Here is an 11,444-nt window from a genome sequence, read left to right as displayed (position 1 = left end):
CTGATAACTCAGGTATGCGATTAGATTAGTAGGAGATTGCATTTGTTTTGTTGAGCAAGAAGATGGGAGACGTGGACGATGAGATAACAGATCAAGTAAAGAAAGTAAATTCATTTGAAACTGAGTTACCTCCACTAATCAGTAACATCGACAGCTAACTAGCAGCACAAAAAGTAGAAACTCAAAGTCCAGTCAAATCAGTAGTTAGTAATGTACATGATAAAATTGTTGATTGTCTCTCACGAGGTCGGTAGTTCCCCACTTTCCCCAACTAGCATCACAAAGAGTAGAAAATGAAGGTCTAGGCTAATCAGTACTTAGCGGTGTACGTCATAAGATTGCTGAATGTCGCTCGCGAGGTCGGTAGTTTCCCCACCTCCATGCTGTGACACGGAACGGGCTATATAAGACCAGAGAAAGACGTAAAGGCCCCTTTCCTGTCGAGAATGACGGCGCTCCCCGCGTAAAGGGCAGGAAGCCGCATCAAAGTAAGTAAAATATTGTGTGCGTAGTCGGCTATTTGTTTTCTTATTTTAATGTTACAGTATCATTACTATCTACATTCTAAGAAATAAGCCTAAGATTGAGTAACGGCTTGATTTGATTTCATTGTTTGTGTGGCTAGACGATGGGAATTTATCATGACTTGCTATGGTAAAACATAAAAACAACTTTACAAGAAGCCATAAACCGCAAAGAAATTAAATTTATTTTTATGGCAGTTCTTTGCCCATTAATGTCCTACGAAGACAGACAAAGATTTTGTGTTGCTGTTTGAAGCTCTTTCATTCTATTAGATTAAATACTATTACTTTTAGTTGGCTATCAATGAGGCAAATTGGCTAGTGTGTGAAAGGGGGCACACCCTTGCCCCTCAAAAACACCACCCCCCCAAAAAAAGAAAAAAATTAATTGGCTTTGGTGTGATACTGAGCTGCACAGTGGAAGCCTGTGCTCTAGATTAGTCAGGAAGGTCATAGTTTAGTTGTGAGTTGGCAGTGCCAACACATTTTTAATTTAGGTGATTCGTATTTAGACTATTTTGATGCAACCCACCATGAATTCCTTCCCTCTACCAGCCTCTTCATCTCAGTGTAACATGTACACTAAATGTCATCATTTGTTGAATGTATTCCAATTTCTGTCTTCCCCGACGGTATTTATCCTCCACAATTCTCTCAGGTATCACTGAAATTATTCCTTGATGTGTTAACACGTATCCTATCATCATGGCATCCTTACAGACAATATTTTTCTTCTCCTCACCGAGTCTGTGGCGAACCTCCTCGTTTCTTATCTTATCAGTCCACCTAATCTTCAATAGTCTTCAACAGCATCACAACTCTTCTTTCCAGATTTCCCTCATTCCATGATTCCTTTTTATACAATACTGTGCAACATACGTACATTTTCAGAAGTTTCTTCTTCCATGTGAACTCTCTGTTTGATTTCAGTAGGCTTGGTTTGGCCAAAAATGCACTCTTTGCCTGCGCTAGTCCGAATTTTATGTCCCCCTTGCTTCGTCCGGTATGTGTTGTTTTGTTTCCAATGTAGCAGAATTTCTTTATTTCGTCTGCGTCGTGGTCACCAATGTCCATGTTAGGTTTATCGCTTATTTCATTTCTGATTTTTCTCGGTACGTTCGATTTCTTTGATTAACTCTCAATCAGTAATGGGTTCTCATTAGTATGTTCTTTCCTTTCCATCGATCTGTCAATTCTTCCTCACTTTCACTGAGGATAGCAATGTCATTAGCGAATGTTTTTATCGATATCCTTTCATCCTGAATTTTAATTGAACTTCTAATACTTTCTGTTATTTCGGTCACTGCTTCTTTGATTTACAGATTGAGCAGTAGATTACGTACTTGTCTTACACTCTTTCAAATCAGTCACAACTTCAGGACTGTCTTTCTGCTGCATTTACTTTTCTTAAAACCGAACTGTTTATTTATTATTTGACAGATCATCAACTTTCTTTTCCATTCTTCTGCATATTATTCTTGTCAGTAATTTAACAATAGAATTCTTCTTGCATTCTTAAAGTTGATGCCTCTGCTTTTAACTTCACAGAATATTGTTCGGACTGTTCATTCTGAATCAGTCCTTTAACGAATATGTCTCTTTCGATTACTTCATATTTTTCCTGAAGCCATTTCACCTTGATTTCCCAAAACGTCATGTTTATTCCATTCCTAAGTGTACAACTTCAGTGATTGCCCTTTTTAGGGATATCCACTCCTCCTTAAAGGGACTATCTATTTTGATATTCACAATCGCAGTGCCTACGCCTTAGAGAACTACAAATACACCTAGTCATTCTTTAGTACTTCAGAATCCCACTTCTTTGCTTACTGATTCTTCCGGATGATTCTCTTAAATTACAGCCTACTCCTCACCATAAGTAAATTGTAAACTGAGTCTATATCATCCTCTGGGTATATCTTACAATTAAATCACTGTGTGACCGCAATGTAATCCAGCTAGTATCTTCCCATGTCTCCAGACCTTTTCCAAGTACATTTCCCCCTCTTTTGAATTCTGAACTGTCTATTCGCTGGCTGAAATTTTTATTGCAAAATACAACTAGACTTTCTCTTTTCTCATTGCAACTACTGAGCCTATATTCTCACACTACGCTCTCTCCTATTCATATCTCTAGTAGAGCATTTCAGTCACCTGTGATTATTAGATTTTCATCTCTCTTCCCATACTGAATTACACATTCAAATTTCTCATATCTATCTCTTCATTTTCTATTTGTGATGTCAGCATTTATACCTGAGCTGTTGTTGCTGATTCTGGTTTACAGTCAATTTTTTCTGATAGTGAAAAGTGCAAACTGCACCTTCCATTTACTTTATACGAAAATTTTCTTTATTTGTGAATGTATAAAAATGCCCTTAATGCAAATACAGTGTAATTTGTAGTAATTAAGGAAAGGATTCACAAAAAATTATTTTTGCACTATATTCAGTAGTTTTATGTTCAAGCAGTGGTACAAGTAAAGAATTCCTTGTAGTAAGCTGTTCCATTTCTATTATCGAACCACAAGATAAATTAATCACTTGGATACAGATGGCAACAAATGGATCTTATCAAATAGTCTTTTAGAATCTTAAATATTCCTCATGTCAATGCACTAATCCACAAAGGGCCAGTTAGTTTTTAAATCTTGAAAATATTCTTGTTGAAAGTTATTTTAGTCTTGCATATAATTATAGGATGTTGATGTTTGTACCAAACAATACTCTGCTACTGTTAACAAAATAGCCTTCTTCTGCATAGATGTGAAACAGAAATTTTCTTTTCTGTCTTCTTGTATTGTTCTTAACATTTTCTGTAGCTAACAGAACAGTGCTACATTAGTATGGCAAGTGTTATCTGTCTTCTGGTAGATGAAAGTAATCTTCTGATGATTTAAAATGTCTTCTTGTAGAAACTAAAATTGGCTCCTTGCCACATAAATGAAAAAATAAGATTAGATTAGTACTTTTTCCATAGATCATGAATACGACACTTCGTAATGATGTGGAACGTGACAGGTTAATAAAAGGTGTCTATACAAGATACTACATTACAAAAAATATTACATGACACTTAATATTTTTAATTTTTTTGTGGGGGTTGGGGTAATTACCCACTTACTATATCCAAAAATTCATCTAATGAGTAGAAGGAGTTGCCATTAAGAAATTCTCTTAATTTCCTTTTAAATGCTATATGGCTGTCTGTCAGACTTTTGATGCTATTAGGTAAGTGACCAAAGACTTTTGTGGCAGCATAATTTACACCCTTCTGAGCCAAAGTTAGATTTAACCTTGAGTAGTGAAGATCATCCTTTCTCCTAGTGTTGTAGCCATGTGCACTGCTATTACTTTTGAATTCGTTCGGATTGTTAATAACAAATTTCATTAAGTGAATATATATATTGTGAGGCTACAGTGAAGATCTCTAGCTCTTTAAATAAATGTCTGCAGGATGATCTTGGATGAGCTCCAGCAATTATTCTGATTAAACGCTTTTGTGCAATGAACACTCTTTTACTCAATGATGAGTTACCCCAGAATATGATGCCATACAAAAGCAGAGAATGAAAATAGGTGTGGTAAGCTAATTTGCTCAGATACATATCGCCAAAATTTGCAATGACCCTAATAGCATAAGTAGCTGAACTCAAGCGTATCAGCAGATCCTCAGTGTGCGTTTTCCAGTTCAACCCCTCATCAATGCATACACCTAGAAATTTTGAATATTCCACCTTAGCTACCGATTTCTGATCAAAGTCTATATTTATTAATGGTGTCATTCCATTTATTGTGTGGAACTGTATATACTGTGTTTTGTCAAAGTTTAATGAGAGCCCATTTGCAGAAAACCACTTAATGATTTTCTGAAAAACATCATTTACAATTTCACTAGTTCTTGTCTGTTGGGTGTGATAGCTATACTTGTATAATCAGCAAAAAGTACCAGCTTTGCATCTTCATGAATATAGAATGGCAAGTCATTAATATATATTAAGAATAGCAGAGGACCCAAGACCAAACCTTGCGGCACCCCATTCTTGATTGTTCCCCAGTTTGAGAAATCACCAGTTTTTTGTATATTATGTGAACTGCTTACTTCAACTTTCTGCGCTCTTCCAGTTACGTATGATTTACACCATTTGAGCACTGTCCCATTCATACCACAGTACTTGAGCTTATCTAGAAGCATTCCATGATTTACACAAGCAAAAGCCTTTGATAGATCACAAAAAATCCCAACAGGTGACTTCCGGTTACTCAGAGCATTTACTATTTCATTAGTTTAAATATATATGTAGCATTTTCCGTTGAAAAACCCTTCTGGAAACCAAACTGACATTTTGTTAAAACTTTATTTTTACAAATGTGTGAAACTACTCTACAATACATTACTTTTTCAAGAATTTTGGATAACGCAGTGAGAAGAAAGATTGGGTGATAGTTGTTGACATCAGACGTATTCCCTTTCTTATGCAGTGGTTTAACAATGGCATACTTCAGTCTATCTGGGAAAATACCCTGCTTCAGAGAGCTATTACATATGTGGCTAAGAATCCCACTTATTTCTTGGGAACAAGCTTTTATTATACTGCTGGAAATGCCATAAATTCCATGTGAGCGTTTATTCTTGAGAGAGTTTATTATCTTCTTAATTTCAGAAGGAGAGGTGGGTGGAATTTCAATTGTATCAAATGGTGTGGGTAAGGCCTCTTCCATTAACTGCCTTGCTTCTTCTAATGAACATTTAGATCCTATTTTTTCTACAGCATTTAAATAAATGATTATTCAAAATGTTTTCGACTTCCAGCTTCTTGTTTATCAAGTTTACATTTACTTTGATGGTGATGCTGTCAACCTGTACTCTTCGTTGTCCTGTCTCCCTTGTAATAATATTCCAAATTTTTTTGATTTTGTTATTAGAGGTATTAATCTCAGACATGATGCACATGCTTTTGGACTTTTTAATAACCTTTCTTAATGTAGCACAATAGTTTTTATAATATTTGGCTGTTTCTGGGTCATTACTCTTTTTTGTTGTTAGATACAGTTCCCTTTTGTGGTTACAAGATATTTTTATTCCTTCAGTAAGCCAAGGTTTTTTGCATGGTTTCTTATAATTATATTTAACTACTTTCTTGGGGAATCAGTTTTCAGATTCTCTTACAAGTGTATCATGAAATAAGTTATATTTTAAATTAGCATCGGGTTCCTTGTACACCTCATCCCAGTCTAACTGCTGAAGATTTTCTCTGAAATTTCTAATTGTTGAGTGATTAATTGAACGCACAACTTTGGAGGGTAGTTTTGAATTACTGAATGGAGCTATGTCATATACTGTAACTAGCTGAGCACCATGATCAAAAAGGCCATTCTCAACAGGACAAGAATTTATGTTTTTAAACCTATCTTGGTCTATAAAAGTGTTATCTATCGATGTGCTACTGTTCTTTACTATCCAAGTAGGAAAATTAATGACAGATGTCAAATTGAAAGAACCGAGCAAGACTTCCAGGTCATTCTTCCTATTACACTCTTTCAGTGAATCAACATTGAAGTCCCCACAAATAATAATTTGCTTTCCCCTATCTGACAGCACAACAAGGCATCAAAGTTTTCCAGGAATAAATGAAAGTTTCCTAAAGGGGACCTATATACTGTTACAGTTATAAAAGAGCCCTCCTTCAGTTTAAGTTGACAGGCACATGCTTCTATATGTTGCTCTAGACAAAACTGTTTTGTATGTAAGCTTTCTACACAGTGATAATTTTTGACATATATGGCAACTCCTCCTCTCACCTTATTCTCTCTACTCATATGTGCAGCTAGTTTTTAACCACTGATATTTACCTTTTCCATATCAGACACAATGTGATGCTCAGACAGGCATAGGATATCTATTACATTATCAGATTCAATGTCATCTAAACAAACCAGGAGCTCATCTACGTTATTCTTCAATCTCAGAATATTTTGGTGAAAAATGGTAACATTATTTTTCACTTTACTTTCGTGAGAATCTACTTTTTTCTTTAATCCACCAATATTCTCGTTAAATATGGTAACATTATTATTTACTTTTCCTGTTGTGAGAATTTTCTGAGTTTTGGACCTCTTTAGCACCTGCCTGCCTGAACTTCTCATTGGACACTGATATTAGCCTAAAAAAGAGGTACATCCATTAGTATGCATTTCGCTAACAACCCTGTCAATTTACCCTTCCCTTTCCTATTGAGAAATAATAATGATATTAACATAGCATAGTTCTGCAAGTTTTGCTGGTTTTCTCATGTTTTGTGATACATTGTTTTGTATTAAGTAGTGTCTTAAATAAATTGATTCATATCTGCACCATAATTTTCAACATGTTACAATATGTGTCAACGTAATCTCTTTGTTCTCTAACCTTTGCTTGTTTGTATTTCATATATGCTTAGTATTCTTCAAGTGTTGTATGACAATGGTTGATAATACAAGCAGTGGTGTAACATAAAATCAAATGGCGGCATTTTGCTTCCTGCGGGGATATCGCGTTTTTTCTGGTCTGGTTAATTCCATGATGCCGATGTTGTGCGGAACCGTGCGGCCAATTATCAGAAGTCTACTTCACATGTGTGCCGTGATTAGTCCAGCTGTGCCACAGGTGAACCTATGGATTAAGGTGTCCATGTGACCGGATATCGTACAGGCGGGTGTCAGGTGGATGTTGTGGAGCTTCTCACTGGTTGATGATTAGGTACCATGTAGAGCAGATGCGTGATGGCAATGCAAGGCTATGGATATTTCGCGAGATGGTATTCCACTTAGCTTGTGGGTATTTTTAAATGACCGTGTTCTCTACCATCTGTTGTGAGAAAACTATAGATTTTCGCGTTGTAATGAAGTGGATGGATGTTGTCAGCTTGTAGTATGTAACTGAACTCGCAGTAGTAGAGCCTAATATGGCAGAAGGTTACTGGAATATAGCTTCATTAATTGGTAGAATTATACTGCATGGCTTGCAATTTAGTGTTAAGCTCTTAATTAAGCTCGGTGTGCCATTAGTGATAGTTCTAGGCATACGGTTGATTGGTGAGGTCCGACACTTATGTTGGCTCTGATGAGACCAATCTCTCCTAATGAGGTTGGTAAGGTCAACGTTTCAAAGCTTACTTTGAAAATGTGGCCTCTGAGGAGATATCAACAGAACGCCTTCTGTATGCTGTCTGCTAGGTGATTTGAGACTGGTAGGTTATGGCCCAGGTAGTGCATTCTGGTCGCTATAGATATTCTGACTGTGTGCACTCTTTGCAGGAGATCTAATTCCCTGTCACAATAATTGCATGTGGTGGCTCTGATCTCGTGCAGCATGTCTGTCCAGTTTTTTTGTCGCCATCACGTCTGGCACTGCACCCCAGCAGACCCAGAGAGCTTTGTGTTTTTTGCCCTTGTTGCGTACCAATGAGATGGGTAGCATCACCAATGCCTCCTCCTACATGGAACAACGTAGGCTTCTCTTGTTTAGTTTCGCACCTGTGACTGTGTTGAAGTCGTTGACGAGGTTCTTCACTTCCGTCAGATTGGCGGCAACCTTTCCTGATAGATCTCCTAGTTACAGTTTTGTCGGATTAATCAAGATCTTCGTCAGAACCTTAATCAGATATTCATGGTTTATGCTGTCATACGCTTTTTAAAAGTCTAAAAATAGTAGCACGCTGGGGTCTTTATTGTCCGCCAGAGTACAAATGACATCCCGTAGATTGCAGGCGGCTAATATTACACTGCATCCAGGTACCGCACCATATTGGTGTTTTCCTAGTATTTTATGTAAGTTATAACAGACAATATCGATTATTCCCTCTGCTTAAAACATTGTTGAAAACGTAAAATTGTGAGAAAGTCCGTGTCTTTTGTACAAGTGGCGTTTCTCTTTAGTTCAGGCGAGACTATGGCTGCGTAATAACACGTAAAATGCCACAATATATGGTATTTCTCTATATCGTGATCGGCCTGTATGTTTAAAATACAAATTCGGGGGTAATTCAACTTTGTAATTCAACTTTGTCGAAAAATTCCCATTCATTTGTTGTCTAATACACTGCACTCTCATAAAAAATACCTCCGTCTGACTCTTCACAGTATTCAAACCACATTGCAGCAAAGCATTAGTAGAAACATTACCATTTTCCATATAACGCGATTTACATGCCGACACGCCACTGTCCAGCTTACGCAGGTCGTGACACAAGCTGACTGCCTCGAGCGCCAACTGGCGCCAATGATCAGCTGTGGCGACAGTGCTTCGCACCAAATTACAAGCGCCAGCGTGGCTACCTTAATTTTCAGCTATTGCATAAAGTGGAATTACAGTACGCTCACAACGTGTGTGATAAACTGCATTACACTTGTAATACATATTTAATATTTAATTCTGTATTACCTGTTCACTTGTTCTAGATCAGTAACGTGTCATATTACTGAAATAGATAAATGAAATAGCATGAGGCCTCTGCGTTTCTTTTAGCCAGATATGTGTGCTAATGAAACAGCAGATACGGTGTATCTTGTTGATAAAAACTGATTACTTTGTCTGTCAAGATGAAAGGGCAGGTACTATAATGCAAATGGTAATTTTACTTTGTAAATATCCATTTCGTTTATTTTTGAAATAATCATACCATGACCACTTCAAGTAATATATAATTATTTCTTATTCCAGCATTACATAAAGTGAGATGACATGACATCATCACATCATCGGCTACACACCCTTATTAGCCCCAGGGTGTGTTACGTTAATATTTATTACCATCATCAGACGTCAGGTGGGTTCATTTAACACATAAAATTCTGTAACTTTTATTTACTCTTAAGATTTTTCCATTAGTATTGTCAGAGTATTTCATGTGACTTTCTCGTACCCTTCGTCTTTATGACTGGATACTTTGGTTTACAGAAAATAAGCCCAACTATCATTTCGTCACAACATAAAATGACGGGACTTTTATTGAGTCTTCAAGGAAAAAGTAATCTGAAAATGAAATGTGTCACACTTTCTTGTGCTGATGCAAATCTCAGCTCTGGAGATCATCTTCGTAAAAAAAAAAAAAAAAAAAAAAAAAGAGTCAACTGTTTTCTCCTAGTAAGTAAAGTAATATTTTACATCCGACATTAGCCTCAGATTATTAGTTTCCTAATTTTGTGCTGTTCTACTCAGTATAAACCCGTGGCACAAATTCTGAGATGTGTTACTTTAAACATTCTTGGCAGACACAGATTGCATGCCATAATTGCAAACTACACGACAATGAATAAGGTTTGGAGGAAGACAAGAAAGCACTCATAAACTGTTCAAAGAATAAAGACAAAAGTGCAGTAGCTGTATAACTGTCGATATTCGTCAGGAATAACACAGTAATGAAACAACAGGGGAAGAATAGTGGCTAGGTATTCTAGAGATTTGGGTGATGGATTCTTTTTGTAGATTCCAGCATAGTACTCTAATTCATAATAAACCTTCCCAAAATTTTGGCAGGTGGAAGGGATGTAGCTAACATTTGTTACATTTTTATTTTGTTTGTGACTACATTTTCTGCGGTTTTGTAAGAAGCTTTCCCTTCACATTTTGATTTAAACCTATGAATTGTTTGCTTTTAACATTGCGCAAGTTGAAATTACTGTTATCTTTATGGACATTGCAGTTCTTTCTTATAAACTTTCAGTGCCCAGTGGTGCAACCAAATTTTCATAGTTTCTCATTAAATGTTAATGAATTACACATGTGTCTGCAGTAACTTTACATGATAAATTGCAGCTGCACTTTTCCATTTTGACAGCGGTTGGTGACACCTGCTGTTAAGAAGAGTTCCGTATTAATTACCTATTTTTCATTTTAAGTGGTTTTAATAGAACATCCCCTCCAGGGGAATAATTGCTTTGTCACACACCCAACCACCCACCGAGCAATTAGTTTATTTGTGTGATCACGCAGGTTAAAGGTGTACAAAGATTTACTCTAGTGAGAGTGTGTAGAAGTTAACAAAATACTGTATATCAATACTGTATATCACTTTGGTTCGTAGTGCAGTAATAGGCGTATAAAGGTTTATAAGTACTAAATAATAAAGTAAAATAGTTGGACAAAGTAAGAATATTCGTCTAACGTGATTCAGGACCACCTTCGGCCTCCAAAGCTTGAGTTGTAGACAATGACATTTTATAACGTAGTCTACAAAGAATTATAATATTTCACTCTCATGAAAAATTCTGTTATGGAGGAAGTAATAACAGGCCCTGAGCTATTTATTCCATACAACAGCTAGATTCTATTCAATTCTTGCATTTGTAGAGGCTAACGGAGACATGTTGTTTCAGCCTCATTCTCACGAGATTTGTCTCGGTATATTTATCGCAATTTACGTGGTGGGATTTTATTGAATGAAAGATTCAGTCCTTTGCAGTGCATATTGCGTATGTTGAAGAATGTAATCACAAAAACTTGTTTCATAGACTCACAGACTTACCTCCCCTCTGCGTGACCAATAGAACCGTTATACACATAGAACAATTACAAGATTTCTCACATGCTTCATTCACAAAAAGGTGACCTGGATTGTACTCGTTCTCTAGTATTCCCTACAGGTAAACATGTTCAGTGTTTTGGACAGTGGAAAAGTAGAATTGTCAACCTCCTACATGTTTCTATTGATTTATAGAGCTAACTATTTGCTTATTGCACACAAGATCAGCCAAATAAATTACATGTCTAAGTCGTACTATTATTGGTTTGAAATATGTAACTAAGAAATTAACTACAGTAAAACCAGTGCACAAACTGCTGGTTCATTAACATAAAATTTCAGACTTTAAACCTGTGAAGTGTCAGCAAATGGAAACTAGATAATAGCAGAACACATGAGAAAGCTGTACTAGAAAAAAG

At 36.5% G+C, this 11,444-nt stretch overlaps 1 long non-coding RNA gene across 1 annotated transcript; it reads left to right on the top strand.

The window, feature by feature from the left end:
* Window positions 1–348: 348 nt before the first annotated feature.
* Window positions 349–9,534, top strand: LOC126162922 (uncharacterized). The gene is made up of 3 exons (XR_007535133.1): window positions 349–488; window positions 9,225–9,330; window positions 9,462–9,534. It is a non-coding gene; the product is annotated as an uncharacterized LOC126162922 (long non-coding RNA).
* Window positions 9,535–11,444: the final 1,910 nt, after the last annotated feature.

Source organism: Schistocerca cancellata, chromosome 2, assembly GCF_023864275.1.
Source record: "Schistocerca cancellata isolate TAMUIC-IGC-003103 chromosome 2, iqSchCanc2.1, whole genome shotgun sequence".
Taxonomy (NCBI): domain Eukaryota; kingdom Metazoa; phylum Arthropoda; class Insecta; order Orthoptera; family Acrididae; genus Schistocerca; species Schistocerca cancellata.
This window is presented reverse-complemented; position numbering and strand designations above follow the sequence as displayed.